The sequence below is a fragment of the Pogona vitticeps genome, chromosome 2 (genome assembly GCF_051106095.1).
Source record: "Pogona vitticeps strain Pit_001003342236 chromosome 2, PviZW2.1, whole genome shotgun sequence".
Taxonomy (NCBI): domain Eukaryota; kingdom Metazoa; phylum Chordata; class Lepidosauria; order Squamata; family Agamidae; genus Pogona; species Pogona vitticeps.
This window is the reverse complement of record NC_135784.1, coordinates 87,277,382-87,291,210: the sequence shown is the minus strand read 5'-3', so window position 1 is coordinate 87,291,210 and position 13,829 is coordinate 87,277,382. Positions and strand designations below refer to the sequence as shown.

General features: G+C 44.2%; 1 protein-coding gene across 4 annotated transcripts in view; it reads left to right on the top strand.

Moving 5' to 3' along the window:
- Positions 1 to 13,829, top strand: part of CPLX2 (complexin 2) — a 170,188-nt gene that overhangs the window by 112,306 nt on the left and 44,053 nt on the right. The window contains exon 1 of one of the 4 annotated variants that reach the window (XM_078385587.1): positions 8,721 to 13,772. The exons of the other annotated variants lie outside the window; for them this stretch is intronic. The gene's annotated coding sequence lies outside the window, so the exon portion shown is untranslated. Of the gene's footprint in view, positions 1 to 8,720; positions 13,773 to 13,829 lie in introns of those variants that run through there. 4 annotated transcript variants of the gene reach the window in all.

The window sequence follows — 13,829 nt, the reverse complement described above, 5'->3', positions numbered from 1 at the left end:
CAAGATGGCCACCAGAACACAAAAAATGGGCACCGGTAAACCCAAAATGGCTGCCGGGATGCTCAAAATGGCCGCCGGTACACCCAAGATGGCTGCCGGGACAAGGGAAAACATCGGAGAACGGTGAGTTTTGGGCCCAATTGGAGCGCATTAAACTTTGTTTAATGAGTTCCAATGGGTTTTTTGGATCCGTTTTACGATGTTTTCCCATAGCAAAGGTTAATTCGGAACGGATTAACCTCGCTATGCGGGGCACCACTGTAAATGGAAATATTAATTTTTTTTTATCATTAACAGAGTCTTTGAGTGAATGCATTGAGACAGTAAGTGCCAGTTGAGATAAACTAACAAATAAAGGCTGTTCTACTGAGGGAGACTTGAAGCCATTCTGCCTGTAAGTTCCTGCCTGAATATAGGAAGTTTATTATTGTTAATTATTAAGCCATATTTCCTCACACACTCTGCCCCAGGAGAAACAAGGATAGCTCTCAACAAGCCCATGATGGCAGAGGCAAAACTGAGACTTCATATAGTGCTGTTCTAGGAGTTCTAGGGTTCAAGGATTGGAAAGGAAAGTGACTATAGTGAAAGAGCAAGGAGAAATAACTACCTTTGCACAAATACCCATTTTGCTTTACATATTAGATGCCCATCCCATGCTTTAAATTTAATGAGAAAGACAGACAGAGAACAAATGTGGCTGCCCAATTCTGTCTCCTTTGGCCCCACGGTGAAATGGAATAACCAGTTAGGATGATGTTCATCTAGAGATGACTAAATGAAAGTCAGATTGTCCAGCTGCTCTTTGGAACTACCCATTGCGCATTAGACACTATTCACTTCTTGTTTCTTCTAGGATGCTTGTATGGGTTACTTGAAAATTAAAGGCAGCAAGATTGAAAGGAAGGTTTGAGGGATCCGTGAGATTCTCTCACATTGCAAATGCTCTTGAATTCGAGATACCTTGGGAACACCTTTTCTATAAGCCCCGTTTGTTATGGGAGTTGTACAACTGTTCAAATCTCAGCCAACACACTTTCGTTTCAGCAGCATTGTACTCAGTAGAGGATTCCTGTGGATTGGGACAAAGAGGGGCCATTGCTCAGTACCAGAGCACATGCTTTGCATGCAAAAGGGCCTGTGTTCAATCTCCAGGACAGGCAGGGAAAGAATACTGAACAAAATCAAGTCAAGCAGCTGCCAGTCCATGTCAACAATGATGGGCTGGATGTAACAATGCTCTGAACAATAGCCTGGTTCACAATAAGGCAGCTTTCCCAGGGTTCTAGGGTAAATTTCCCTTCTGAAAGTGTTTGGCCTGTGGGTGAGCAAAGACTGGGTGGGTGATGCCATCCATACCCTTTTTCTTTTGAATGCTTCCTGCCCTCACCCAGCTTATTTCCAACCCATTCATCCATTAGAGATGGCCAAGAGTGCCATACCATACATTTATTATAAGCAGTTGCTAAAATTCACAAATTTATTCATACTAAAGATGGAAGGAACCTGAGATCTTTTTTTTTAAATGGAAAAATCTGAAACTGGATAACTCCTTTATTTAGTCCATCCGAGCTTTGAGTGCTTTAACTCTTAAATGTTTGCGTTTGCGTCCCTATGTGTTCAGCCGTGTTCTTGTTGGTGGGTTAGGGTCTCTTCTTTTTATTTATTTTTTTTTTCTAAGAGAGTCTTCTTGTCCTAACAGCTGTGTGGAAGCACAGTCCTCTCCATAATGAGGTAAGCTGAAACAACTGAATTTTTCACCAGTACAAACAAGAGAGAAAAAAATATTCTTTTTGGCTGTTTGTGAAGAATTTACCAAAATTTGCAAATGTCTTCACGTCTCAGATAAGAAGAACTTGAGTTTTGGGTTTAAAAAAAAAAAAAACGTGGATGTTTGAGAAAGTGACGCTGACTGATTTTCCAACCCCTCTCCTCAACTCTTTGTCACATTTTCCTGCACAATAGCTCACCTAGAGCCACCCATGCTGGGGGAAGAAGAAGGAGATGACATTTCAGGTTTTTAAAAATTAAGGAAAGAAAAATCTAGAGAGCCTTTTGGCAGCATCCCTGATGTGCTCAAGAAGCTGACAGAGCAGGTAATTGCTAGATCATTCCCACACTTGTCCCAGTGATTAGCTTCTTTCTGTGATATTTCTGTACCATTAAGTGTGTACAAAATGGAACCCCCCTCCTCTAGCCCTCCTCCTCTTTTTTCCTCCCTCGCTGTCCCTTTTTCTCTCTCTTTTTCCCTCCCTCTCTCTCTCTCTCTCAATCTCACCCCATGAGAAATTCACTGTTCTGACACTGATTCACTAGTTCAGCAAGACTTTAGCCTTTGTTAAACTGAGGCGTTTTGACAGTCCAGCTGTGCCTTACAGCCAGAGTTAGTTAAGTGGTACAGTGCTTCACCTCTGACACACTTCAATATTGGGAGGCAGGTGGGACCCTTCCCCGGATTTAACCATCCTACTTGATGAGTGCAGATCAGTGCCGCTCCCCCAGTTCATTTAGACATTGATATTATTCACTGGGACTCATATTTTTATTGCTCTGTGGGAACACAGTCCTTACTAAAACCATACCCTGCGCTCTCAGTCATTAAGCAAATTGTTCTGGTGGAAATCTTTATCCTTGGCTCAGGGATAGAACAGAGATGTTCCCAAGCCTGAGATCGTGGTGCTGGTTCATGGAGTTCCTTTTCTCCACTCCATCTTTCCTGCCCTGGAAAATAAGCAAGATCACTAGCTCCTTTTCCTTTGATCCAAAGTATTCCTTTGCTCACTATGATATGGGTTACCCCACTATGACTTGCGAGGGCTGTGGAACGTGTTGTCTATAATTGCCATAAGCCATAGAAAGTGTCCCCACTGTTGTAAGTTGTAGGCCAACCAGATGGGAAAGGCTAATGATGTCTCATCTCTTTGGTGCTGGATTAATGAATAGCCTTTGCACAATTTTCTGGAAACACGTCCCTCGCCTCATCCCAGCTTGTATCCCTAACCCAAGTTCCCATTCCAGTCTTTGTATCATGAACTGCTGACATGCCTACCTTACAGGGGCATCTCCATGCCGTTTGTAGATAAGAGATTGTGTGGTTCCTTTGCTTGTCATATGTCAAGGGAAGCTGGAGTGGCAACTTGCAGGGAAGTAAATACCTTGATAGGCACCACAGGCTCACTCCCTCAAAGGAGCCTTAAGTGACTCGTACCACATTTGTCTTTGATTATATTGTGTTTCTCTCAGTTCCCCATAATTTTTAAGGAAACAATCTGCAAGCTTGCAAGGAGTAGTGCACACCCTTAAGTCAAACAAAATGATACACGGCCCAGTGCTCATGCCATACGTTTCTGAAGGTCTTTTTAATACATGTGCTGTATGTAGTGTTATGTACAGATGGGCCCCCTAGTACACGTTGTCTGGAAGGCTCACAACAAATGCCACTTTAAAATATGGAGTGAAAAGCAATGATGATTAAAATGAAAACAATTAAGCACACTGATTTTGATTGGAGAGACCCAAACTGCACATAGAGCATAAATTATTTAACAGGCCTGGCTGAATTAGAAGGTCTTCATCTGGCAAGAAAAAAAATGCTCCCTAACGACTGTGCTGCTGCCCGAATTTCATTCTGGCTGGTGGCCAGGCACCTTCCTCCTTGGAGGAAACACTAAAATAGGAACTCCAGAGATGTTCTTTGTATTCAAATAGGCGTTTCATGTGTAATGGGGATCTTTCAGGTAATCCAATCATTCAGGTAACCAAACTGTATACGTTTTTAAAATTTAAGGCCAGGCCTTTAAATAGGACCTGCAAATGAACCAGGAGTTGGAGCCACTGACAAAGGACGGGGGGGGGGGGGCTGATCCAAGTCCCCAATTCCTCAAAACCAAGAAATGGTTGTCTCAAGGCATATAGTTAGAAAGGAAACTCATATTCCAGTTAAGAAGAAGAAGAAGAACTGGCTATTCTGTAATTTAAACCTTCAATTTTATTTGTTTTTTAATATGCTTTTAGTATTTCTTGTATTGTGAATTTCTGGGAAAAGATGGGATATAAACTATATGATTAAATGAGTGAATGTAGAAATGGCAACTGGGTTCCAGCAAAGAAATGTATCCGAGTTGGCTTTAGCCTCATTTTTCTTGAGCAGCTGCCTGGCAAACTGTGTTTGAAACCTAAGGGAATATGGCATTACAGTAAGCATTTCAAAAGCCCCAGAAGTCTAAAATTCCACTGTGCTAGCCATTAGTCTGAACCTGAGCAGTTCATTGGAAACAAGCTACATTTAAGAAGTGGCTTGAACCACCAGCTTCTGGAAGAGTGAAACTTCAGATGGCATTGGCTGCAGGCCACAAAAGTTTGTGCCAATGAAACTTTTTATGCTTTTGCGGCGGTAGATGTGCAGAGCTGCCCCCCTGGAACAGATATGTACATACAGAAGGAGAGTGGGGACAGGAAAGCCAGAAAAAAAGCCTGCAGGGCAAAAATAAAGAAACATTCTCCTGGGGGCCCTCTTGTAACTTTTTTGTGCACCATGTTCTGCAATCCTAGGGCACAGACCTTTGAGCATAAATTCACACAATCCCTGATGTGAAGGGAAGCTCAATTACACCTGCATACATCTTACACTCAGCAAAGTATCTTTCAGGTGGCTGGTGTTTGCTCTACGGAACCAAGAGATTTATAAAACACATTCACAGAAGTAAATAGGCCTTTGTAGCATGTGCCATTTATGTTGACAGTGTATATACAGGAAATATTTATTTATTTAACTTATATGCCGTCCACACTACCCAAAGGTCTCTGGGCTGCTTACAACAATTAAAATATAGTTAAAAAGATAAAACAATTAAAATACAATTAAAATATGTACTCTAAAAATTGCCATCAGGACCCACAGTTGATATTATTTCAATTAAAAACCTTCTGGAACAGGAAGGTTTTGACCTGCCATCGAAATGTCATCAGCGTCAGCGCCAGACAAATCTCAATTGGGATGGTGTCCCATTGTCTGGGGGCAGCTGCCAAAAAGGCCCTTTGTCTACAAGCCATCTATCTTACCTCCTTGAGGGACGTCTCTTTTAAAAGGCCCCCCTGGCTAGATCTTAATTGCCGGGTGGGTTCATAGGGAAGGAGGCAGTCCTTCAGGTATCCAGGGCCCAGGCCGTTAGGGCTTTATATGTCAAAACAAGCACTTTGTATTGGCCCCGGGCAGCAACTGGTAGCCAATGTAATTTAAGCAGAATTGGCTTGATGTGTCCCCTAGCAGCCCCACCACTTACCAGTCGCCAGACTATTTTCAAAGGCAGCCCCACGTAGAGCAGATTGCAGTAATATATATGAGATGTTACCAATGCGTGTGTAACTGTCATGAGACTCCGCTCGTCCAGGTAGGACAGTAGCTGGCATAATTTCCGCAGCTGAAGGAATGTGCCCCTGGCCACCAAGTCCACCTGGGCTTCTAGAGTTAGACTGGGGTCCTGGAGCAGCCCCAGGCTGCAGACTCTGTCCCTTGGGGGAGTTTAACCCCATTCAGGGGTGGGAAATGGCCCTCCAGCCTGTTCGGCAAAGCACCCACTCACAGCACTTCAGTCTTGTCTAGATTGAGTTTCAGTTTATTAACCCTCATCCAGTCCATGATCAGGTCCAGACATAAGTTCAGCACAGAAACCACCTCACCTGGATTGGTGGAAGATGAGAGGTAGAGCTGAGTGTCATCAGCATATTGCTGACTCCTCAGCCCATACCTCCTGATGACCTCTCCTAGCAGTTCCATGTAGATGTTAAACAGCATGGGGGACAGTATCGAGCCCTGAGGAACCCCATAACATAAACACCATGGGACAGAGCAACTGCTACACAGCATGGTGGATGGTGCACCAACAGAATCCCCAATCTGTCTCGTAAGCCCAACACACAATACAGGCCCTCAAGACCTCCTCTCAAAGGGATAGGAAGCCTGGTCAAAGAGATAGAACTCCTATAGACTATAGCAACTCCTCCTCCCCAACCCTCTGAGTGACATTGGTGCTGGAGCAAGTACCCAGGTGGACACAGCTGGGAGAGGGGAACACCACCCTCCTCTCCCACCCAGGTCTCAGTAATACATGCCAAGTCAGCACCCTCATCCAGAATTACATCTTGGATGAGGGCAGTCTTATTTTGTACTGACCTGGCATTTATCAACAGCACTGTGTGGCCCGAGGGTTTGCTGATATGGTCGCCTGATACCATCTGGTTGGGGGTAGAACTAAAAGAGGGGATAGATGTAAGATATCTAACCTCTCTTCTCCTACGTGGGCATGTTCTACCCCCACCACCATTCCTTCCCATACCTAGCATCACCTCAATGGCTGCCCCCTCCAACACCCTCCCCCCTTCCTGTTCCCTCAGATCCACTGTGGGTCTCTTGGTACCTAACCTGATGACAATTGATAATCACAATAAAATCCCCTTCTCCCCTCTGAGACAGGTGGCTGATGTTGAGGAGAGTGTGTGGCAGCCAGAGGCAATGAGGGCCCAGCCCTGCAAGGCCGAGGGAGTCCAAGCCAAACTCCCCCAGGAAGGCTGGCAACCAGCAGCAGCATAGCCACACTGTCTCCCACTCAGTGCCTGTATACGCTGTCCACAGAAATTTAAAACATAGCATAATTGTTATTAGGCCATTAGTGTGCATGATACTTCAGCGGCATTTGAATACATGTGGGAGAAGATGAGCCTCAGAGTGCCTGCCATAGCAGTGGTAGCATTGTAGCATTTTTTTCATACTACAGGTTAGTAGCTTTACAATAAAATGTGAACTTTTGTCCACTGAATTAACAGATCAACTCACTGAAGGTTCAAAGTATGGATTTTAACTGTAGTTGTGTCAGAGTTATCTCCTGGGAAAGGCAGGCCTTGTAAGCAATCTGTGTAACATTGCCTGGAGTTGGACAGTAAACATAAGCCAATTTCCAAACAACGCATGGTTTGTTTGTCTGTATTCATCTTGGCAGGTGTTTGTGTGTTTAGTCGTTTAGTCGTGTCCGACTCTTCGTGACCCCATGGACCAGAGCACGCCAGGCCCTCCTGTCCTCCACCGCCTCCCGGAGTTGTGTCAGGTTCATGTTGGTTGCTTCGCAGACACTGTCCAGCCATCTCATCCTCGGTCGTCCCCCTCTCCTCTTGCCGTCACACTTTCCCAACATCAGGGTCTTTTCCAGGGAGTCTTTTCTTCTCATTAGATGGCCAAAGTACTGGAGCCTCAGCTTCAGGATCTGTCCTTCCAGTGAGCACTCAGGGTTGATTTCCTTTAGAACTGATAGGTTTGTTCTCCTTGCAGTCCAGGGGATTCTCAAGAGCCTCCTCCAGCACCACAATTCAAAGGCATCAATTCTTCGGCGGTCTGCTTTCTTTATGGTCCAGCTCTCACTTCCATACATCACGACAGGAAAAACCATAGCTTTGACTATTCGGACTTTTGTTGGCAAGGTGATGTCTCTGCTTTTCAAGATGCTGTCCAGATTTGTCATCGCTTTCCTCCCAAGAAGAAGGCGCCTTTTAATTTCAGGGCTGCTGTCTCCATCTGCAGTGATCATGGAGCCCAGGAACATAAAATTTGACACTGCCTCCATATCTTCCCCTTCTATTTCCCAGGAGGTGATGGGACCAGTGGCCATGATCTTAGTTTTTTTTGATGTTGAGTTTCAGGCCGTTTTTTGCACTCTCCTCTTTCACTCTCATTACAAGGTTCTTTAATTCCTCCTCACTTTCTGCCATCAGAGTGGTATCATCTGCATATCGGAGGTTGTTGATATTTCTTCCGGCAATCTTAATTCCGGCTTGGGTTTCTTCCAGTCCAGCCTTCCGCATGATGTATTCTGCATATAAGTTAAATAAGCTGGGGGACAATATACAGCCTTGCCGTACTCCTTTCCCAATTTTGAACCACTCAGTTGTTCCATGACCAGTTCTAACTGTTGCTTCCTGTCCCACATATAGGTTTCTCAGGAGACAGATAAAGTGGTCAGGCACTCCCATTTCTTTAAGAACTTGCCATAGTTTGCTGTGGTCCACACAGTCAAAGGCTTTCGCATAGTCAATGAAGCAGAAGTAGATATTTTTCTGGAACTCTCTGGCTTTCTCCATAATCCAGCGCAAGTTAGCAATTTGGTCTCGAGTTCCTCTGCCTCTTCGGAATCCAGCTTGTACTTCTGGGAGTTCTCGGTCCACATACTGCTGAAGCCTACCTTGGAGGATTTTGAGCATAACCTTGCTAGCGTGTGAAATGAGTGCAATTGTACGGTAGTTGGAGCATTCTTTGGCACTGCCTTTCTTTGGGATTGGGATGTAGACTGATCTTTTCCAATCCTCTGGCCACTGTTGAGTTTTCCAAACTTGCTGGCATATTGAATGTAGCACCTTAACAGCATCATCTTTCAAGATTTTAAATAGTTCAACTGGAATGCCATCACCTCCACTGGCCTTGTTGTTAGCCAGGCTTTCTAAGGCCCACTTGACTTCGCTCTCCAGGATGTCTGGCTCAAGGTCAGCAACTACATTGTCTGGGTTGTCCGGGATATCCACATCTTTCTGATATAATTCCTCCGTGTATTCTTGCCACCTCTTCTTGACGTCTTCTGCTTCTGTTAGGTCCCTCCCATCTTGGCAGGAAGGGCTATTAAAAATGGATTGCATGAGCCAGACTTTCCTGCACCTTCACATCTGCTGATGTGAGACATGCTCCAGTCACACAAAATCCGCCTTTCCCACCCAGTGCTTGGCCCAGAATAGGCAGCCCAGCCATGGCATCCAATAGCTCAGTCTTCAGTTTGTAGTCACAAACAGCAAAGAAAAGGGACTACTAGGTCTGTATATGGAAGACGTGTCATTTTCGTATTAGAAGAGTCCCCTCACTGGAATGTCTGGCCACTGCTTTTGACATTGGATGGTCTTGATGCCACCGACAAAGACTGCATGAGAAGACACGATATTACCTCCTTGTGCAGCATTGCACCTACCATATACAGAGCTCCCTTGATACATAAGCTCATTGCCCATAAAAATGGTAATTTGGCTAATCTAAGGATAAATATCACACACAAAACCCCAAAATAATCAGGCACACATGCGAATGTAAATAGGCACCTGCGCCATTGTACACATAGATCCTTAACAAACTCTTAAGCTCTCTCTGTAATCAGCTATTTATAGATGTGTGCAGGTCCCAGTGTACAACCATGTTCCCCTATACGCCCACAGGCTAAAGGGGCACACCCACATGCAAACATCACGCAAGATGCCTGTTACTTTGCACATGTGATGCACACAGTGGATAAGGTCTGTGTTTCACCTTGTCTTCCTTTATGAATGCTTTCTATCCCTGGCACCTTTTTGGTTGTTAGTTTGTTGTTGGTTTCACAGAAATGCAAATCTAATAGGAACATAACAGGTCAATGTTTAAACACTATTCCCCATTTGTCAATAGATTTGCCTTCTCTGATATTTTAATTCCTTTCACGTCGGATTTTTTAAGATGCCCATACCAAACATTGTCATTAGCTTTACTCATTAGCTCTCAGTGTCAAAGGCAGCGCCATGGATCATTAAAAGCATCAGAAATATGGGCCTTCCAGCAAGTACTGTAGTTAGTTCTGCTAGTAAATAAAAATTAAAACTTGGGAATATCCAGCATAAAGCACCAGGAAGTATGGAGCGGTCATATTTCATCCAAGTGATTCTGCAATATGTTTTTTCAGAGGATGATGGCCTTAAAGTATATTAGAAGATGTACTGTTGTGCATTCCCTGCACATTCAGTTAGTATATAAATTTAGAAGGGGGGACTGTGGAGGCAAGGAAGAAAAGCAGCCCAAAAGATGAAAAGGCTGGTTAATAATTTAACTTATATGCAGAATACATCATGCGAAAGGCTGGACTGGAGGAATCCCAAACCGGAATTAAGACTGCCAGCAGAAATATCAAAAACCTCCGATATGCAGATGATACCACTCTGATGGCCAAAAGTGAGGAGGAATTAAAGAACCTCTTAATGAGGGTGAAAGAGAAGAGTGCAAAAATGGTCTGAAACTCAACATCAAAAAAACTAAGATCATGGCCACTGGTCCCATCACCTCCTGGCAAATAGAAGGGGAAGATATGGAGGCAGTGACAGATTTTACTTTCTTGGGCTTCATGATCACTGCAGATGGTGACAGCAGCCACGAAATTTAAAAACACCTTCTTCTTGGGAAGAAAGCGATGACAAACCTCAACAGCATCTTAAAAAGCAGAAACATCACCTTGCCGACAAAGGTCCGCATGGTCAAAGCTATGGTTTTTCCAGTAGTTCTGTATGGAAGTGAGAGCTGGACCACAAAGATGGTTGACCACCGAAGAATTGATGCTTTTGAATTGTAGTGCTGGAGGAGGCTCTTGAGAGTCCCCTGGACTGCAAGGAGAACAAACCTATCAATTCTAAAGGAAATCCACCCTGAGTGCTCACTGGAAGGACAGATCCTGAAGTTGACGCTCCAATACTCTGGCCATCTCACTGCTGAAACCTGCACATCAAGGCTCAGGACTGAACGCAGGATCAGGCTCAAGCTGCAGACCTGACTTTTCAGGGGAAGTGTAACAACATCCTATACAGGTTGAGCCTCTTATTTCCTAAGATGTTGTTGCCTTTCATAACACTGAGAACTACAATATGGCTGCTTCTTCATTGTAGTGGAAAGCTGCCTGTGTGGCAGCCTTTAGTATAAGGAAAGAATGACAGTAGAAAACCATGGTGAGGGACTGTGAGGTCATAGCTTGTGACTTGTACCATGGTCTGCTGATTAAAGAACTGCAACCTGACCTTATTCAGAGAGGAGCACTCCTGGCTTTGTCTTCTGTATAATTTGGCAATAAGCCATGTAGATACCAGATAAGCTAATTATTGCACCATCAAGTTGATCCCAATGAATGTCTACCCTTTCCAGTGTTTTCTAGGTATAGAATAGCCAGAAGTGGTTTACCGTTTCCTTCCTCTAGGAAGCAAGCTCAGTGGGGAATCAATCTCCCAAGCTCTGGCTCAACAGCCAGCCACCCAAACCACAGAGCTATCCAGCCAGTTCAAGGCACAAGAGATATTTCAGGTTTTTCTGTGCCTGCTCAACAGCCTCAGGAGAGTATTGTTTCAAATCTCCCCTTGTACATGGACACAGGTTAATATTTATGGTAAGCTAAGTACACTCTGGATAAAAGCCTCAGCCAAACTGATTGCCTCACTGTCTGAGGCTCCTGGTATGTAGAGAGCAATCCTGTCAAGGTCTCTTTTAAAATTCATTGTAATTCAGAATTTGCTGGCTTAACATCAGTGCCAATAGTCCAAGATACAGTGCTGCCTGAACTGGAGTAAAAAGAAATCTATTCCTCTCCCCAGCTCAGAGAGCCTAGAGCCCAAAGCCACATGGGAAACCCCCAAAGACCATACCCCATCCTTAGCAGTAAAATATGCTATTCAAATAATTAACCATTTATTGATCTTCCCTGATATCCAAAACTCAGCCACCTCCAGCTGTCCCCTCACTCTGCCTAGTAATAGGGTCGGCCTTTTTTTCAATAGAAATGCCCCTGTTCAGCTAAAGAACATATTTGTTACCCTGTTTTCCCAAAAATAAGTCCTAACCTAAAAATAAGCCCTAGTTTGATTTTTCAGGATGCTCGTAATATAAGCCTTACCCCAAAAATAAGGCCCAGTTAAGTGAAACCCCCGTCCTCCACCATTGTGCAGCAACCAGAAGAAGATGACATGACTGTATTTGAATAAATGTAGATTGTTGTACTAAGGGACGTGGTGGCGCTGCGGGCTAAACCGCAGAAGCCTGTGCTGCAGGGTCAGAAGACCAGCAGTCGTAAGATCGAATCCACGCGACGGAGTGAGTGCCCGTCGCTTGTCCCAGCTCCCGCCAACCTAGCGGTTCGAAAGCATGCAAATGCAAGTAGATAAATCGGGACCACCTCAGTGGGAAGGTAACAGCGTTCCGTGTCTAAGTCGCACTGGCCATGTGACCACGGAAGATTGTCTTCGGACAAAACGCTGGCTCTGTGGCTTGGAAACGGGGATGAGCACCGCCCCCTAGAGTCGAATACGACTGGACAAAAATTGTCAAGGGGAACCTTTACCTTTACCTTTACCTTATATTGTTGTACATAAAAAATCCCCTGAAAATAAGCCCTAATGTGTTTTTGAAGCAAAAAATAATATAAGACCCTGTCTTATTTTTGGGGAAACACGGCATATTTTTATAGTGTGGACAAGACAAGCAAGATGCACATTTTTTTAATGTTTCAGAATAAAAGTAATCCATAGCAGAGCCTTAAGCACAGAAAATTGTAATCCTTGAGATGCCTAAGGCTGTGTGAAAGTATTGTTTATTATAGATGACACACTGTCAGAGAGGGGAATACTCTGGGGAAGGAAATTCTTTTTCTACCTGATGATAACCCAACGAGTGACGGGAATTGCAAACAGACCATCATTCAACGGCTTCTGTAGAATACTTTTATACAGTCAATTATGCCCACCCACTTTTTGATAGATTTTCAACACTAGGGTTTAAATAGCCCTGTAATAAAGAACAGAACCTTAAATTGTGTGAGTTACTTACATTGTATTTTCCACATGCAACATCTAACTTCTTCCTAATAACTCTGCCATTGCTATTGCTGCTTAACAGATGGAAAATTAAAGTTTCCACATAAGTGGGTGTGCCCAAATCCCTATATCCTGCAAACCCTGTTGAAATCGGACTAGATCGAAAATCCCAGATTCATATGCGGAACTCCAATAACCAGTTACTGACAATATCCACATAATAATAATTAATTTTTTATTTTTTTATTTTTTTATTTTTTTGCTTGGGGTCGTGATCATCCTGGGATGGTGGTGAGGAGTGACCGCAACTACAGAGAGAAAGCTTATGTCTTCCCTGACTCCAGGCTACAGTACCACCTTTCTGAATCCACACCCATGAAACTTACTGACATATGGGAGTGGTGGGGAAACCCTTGGCTTCAATGTTCACTCTTCCCTCATCTGCTGCTGGAGTGCAGATGCTGGAAGTGACCTACTAGAGGAGGCTGCCCCGTGGCTGAGAAAGGTTCCTCAACACTGGCTTAGATTAAAATGTAGAATGCCTAAATCCTGGATCATCTGGTTTCACTGAATTTTTTGCTGATCTGTCCCAATGCAGTGTGAGTCAAATAAATCGCTTCTGCTCTTTCAGTTGGCCAGCAGCCTTCCTCAATCTGGCTGGGTGTATTTTCTTCCAGGAATCCTTTTCTCACTACAAAATCTTTTTTTTCTTTGTTCTTTTTTTTTCTTTTTTCTTTTTTTCTTTTTTGGCAGCCACTGTGCCACTGGAATCCTAGAGGTTTACATTCACTTGATCCCTTCGCTGATACTCCCTTTCATGTTAACCCAGTATAAAGGTCAGAAGAGTGACCCCCACACACACACACTTTTCTTTGGATGTGGGTAGAGCTGCACAGTGGTACATTAGTTTAATTTGTGTGCATGATGTATGGTACTGCAACACAGTTTAGCCTGCCTGTATGCATTAAAGTATCATTGGGGGGAGGGGAGACAAGCACCCCCCCCTTTGCCCCCTCCCCCCGCAGCCCAGGATGGACAGACAAATGGGAAGTAGCTGCCTTCTCTGGCAGAGCCAATAACCGCTAACCCCTTTCCTTCTCCTTCCTGCTTTACTGCCCTACCCGGGGTTGAGCAGAGTGGCCACTGAGCACGAGGTAGAAGCTGTTTTTGCTCCTCGCACTGGAGCGTGATTAATATTAGTCAGCCAAATG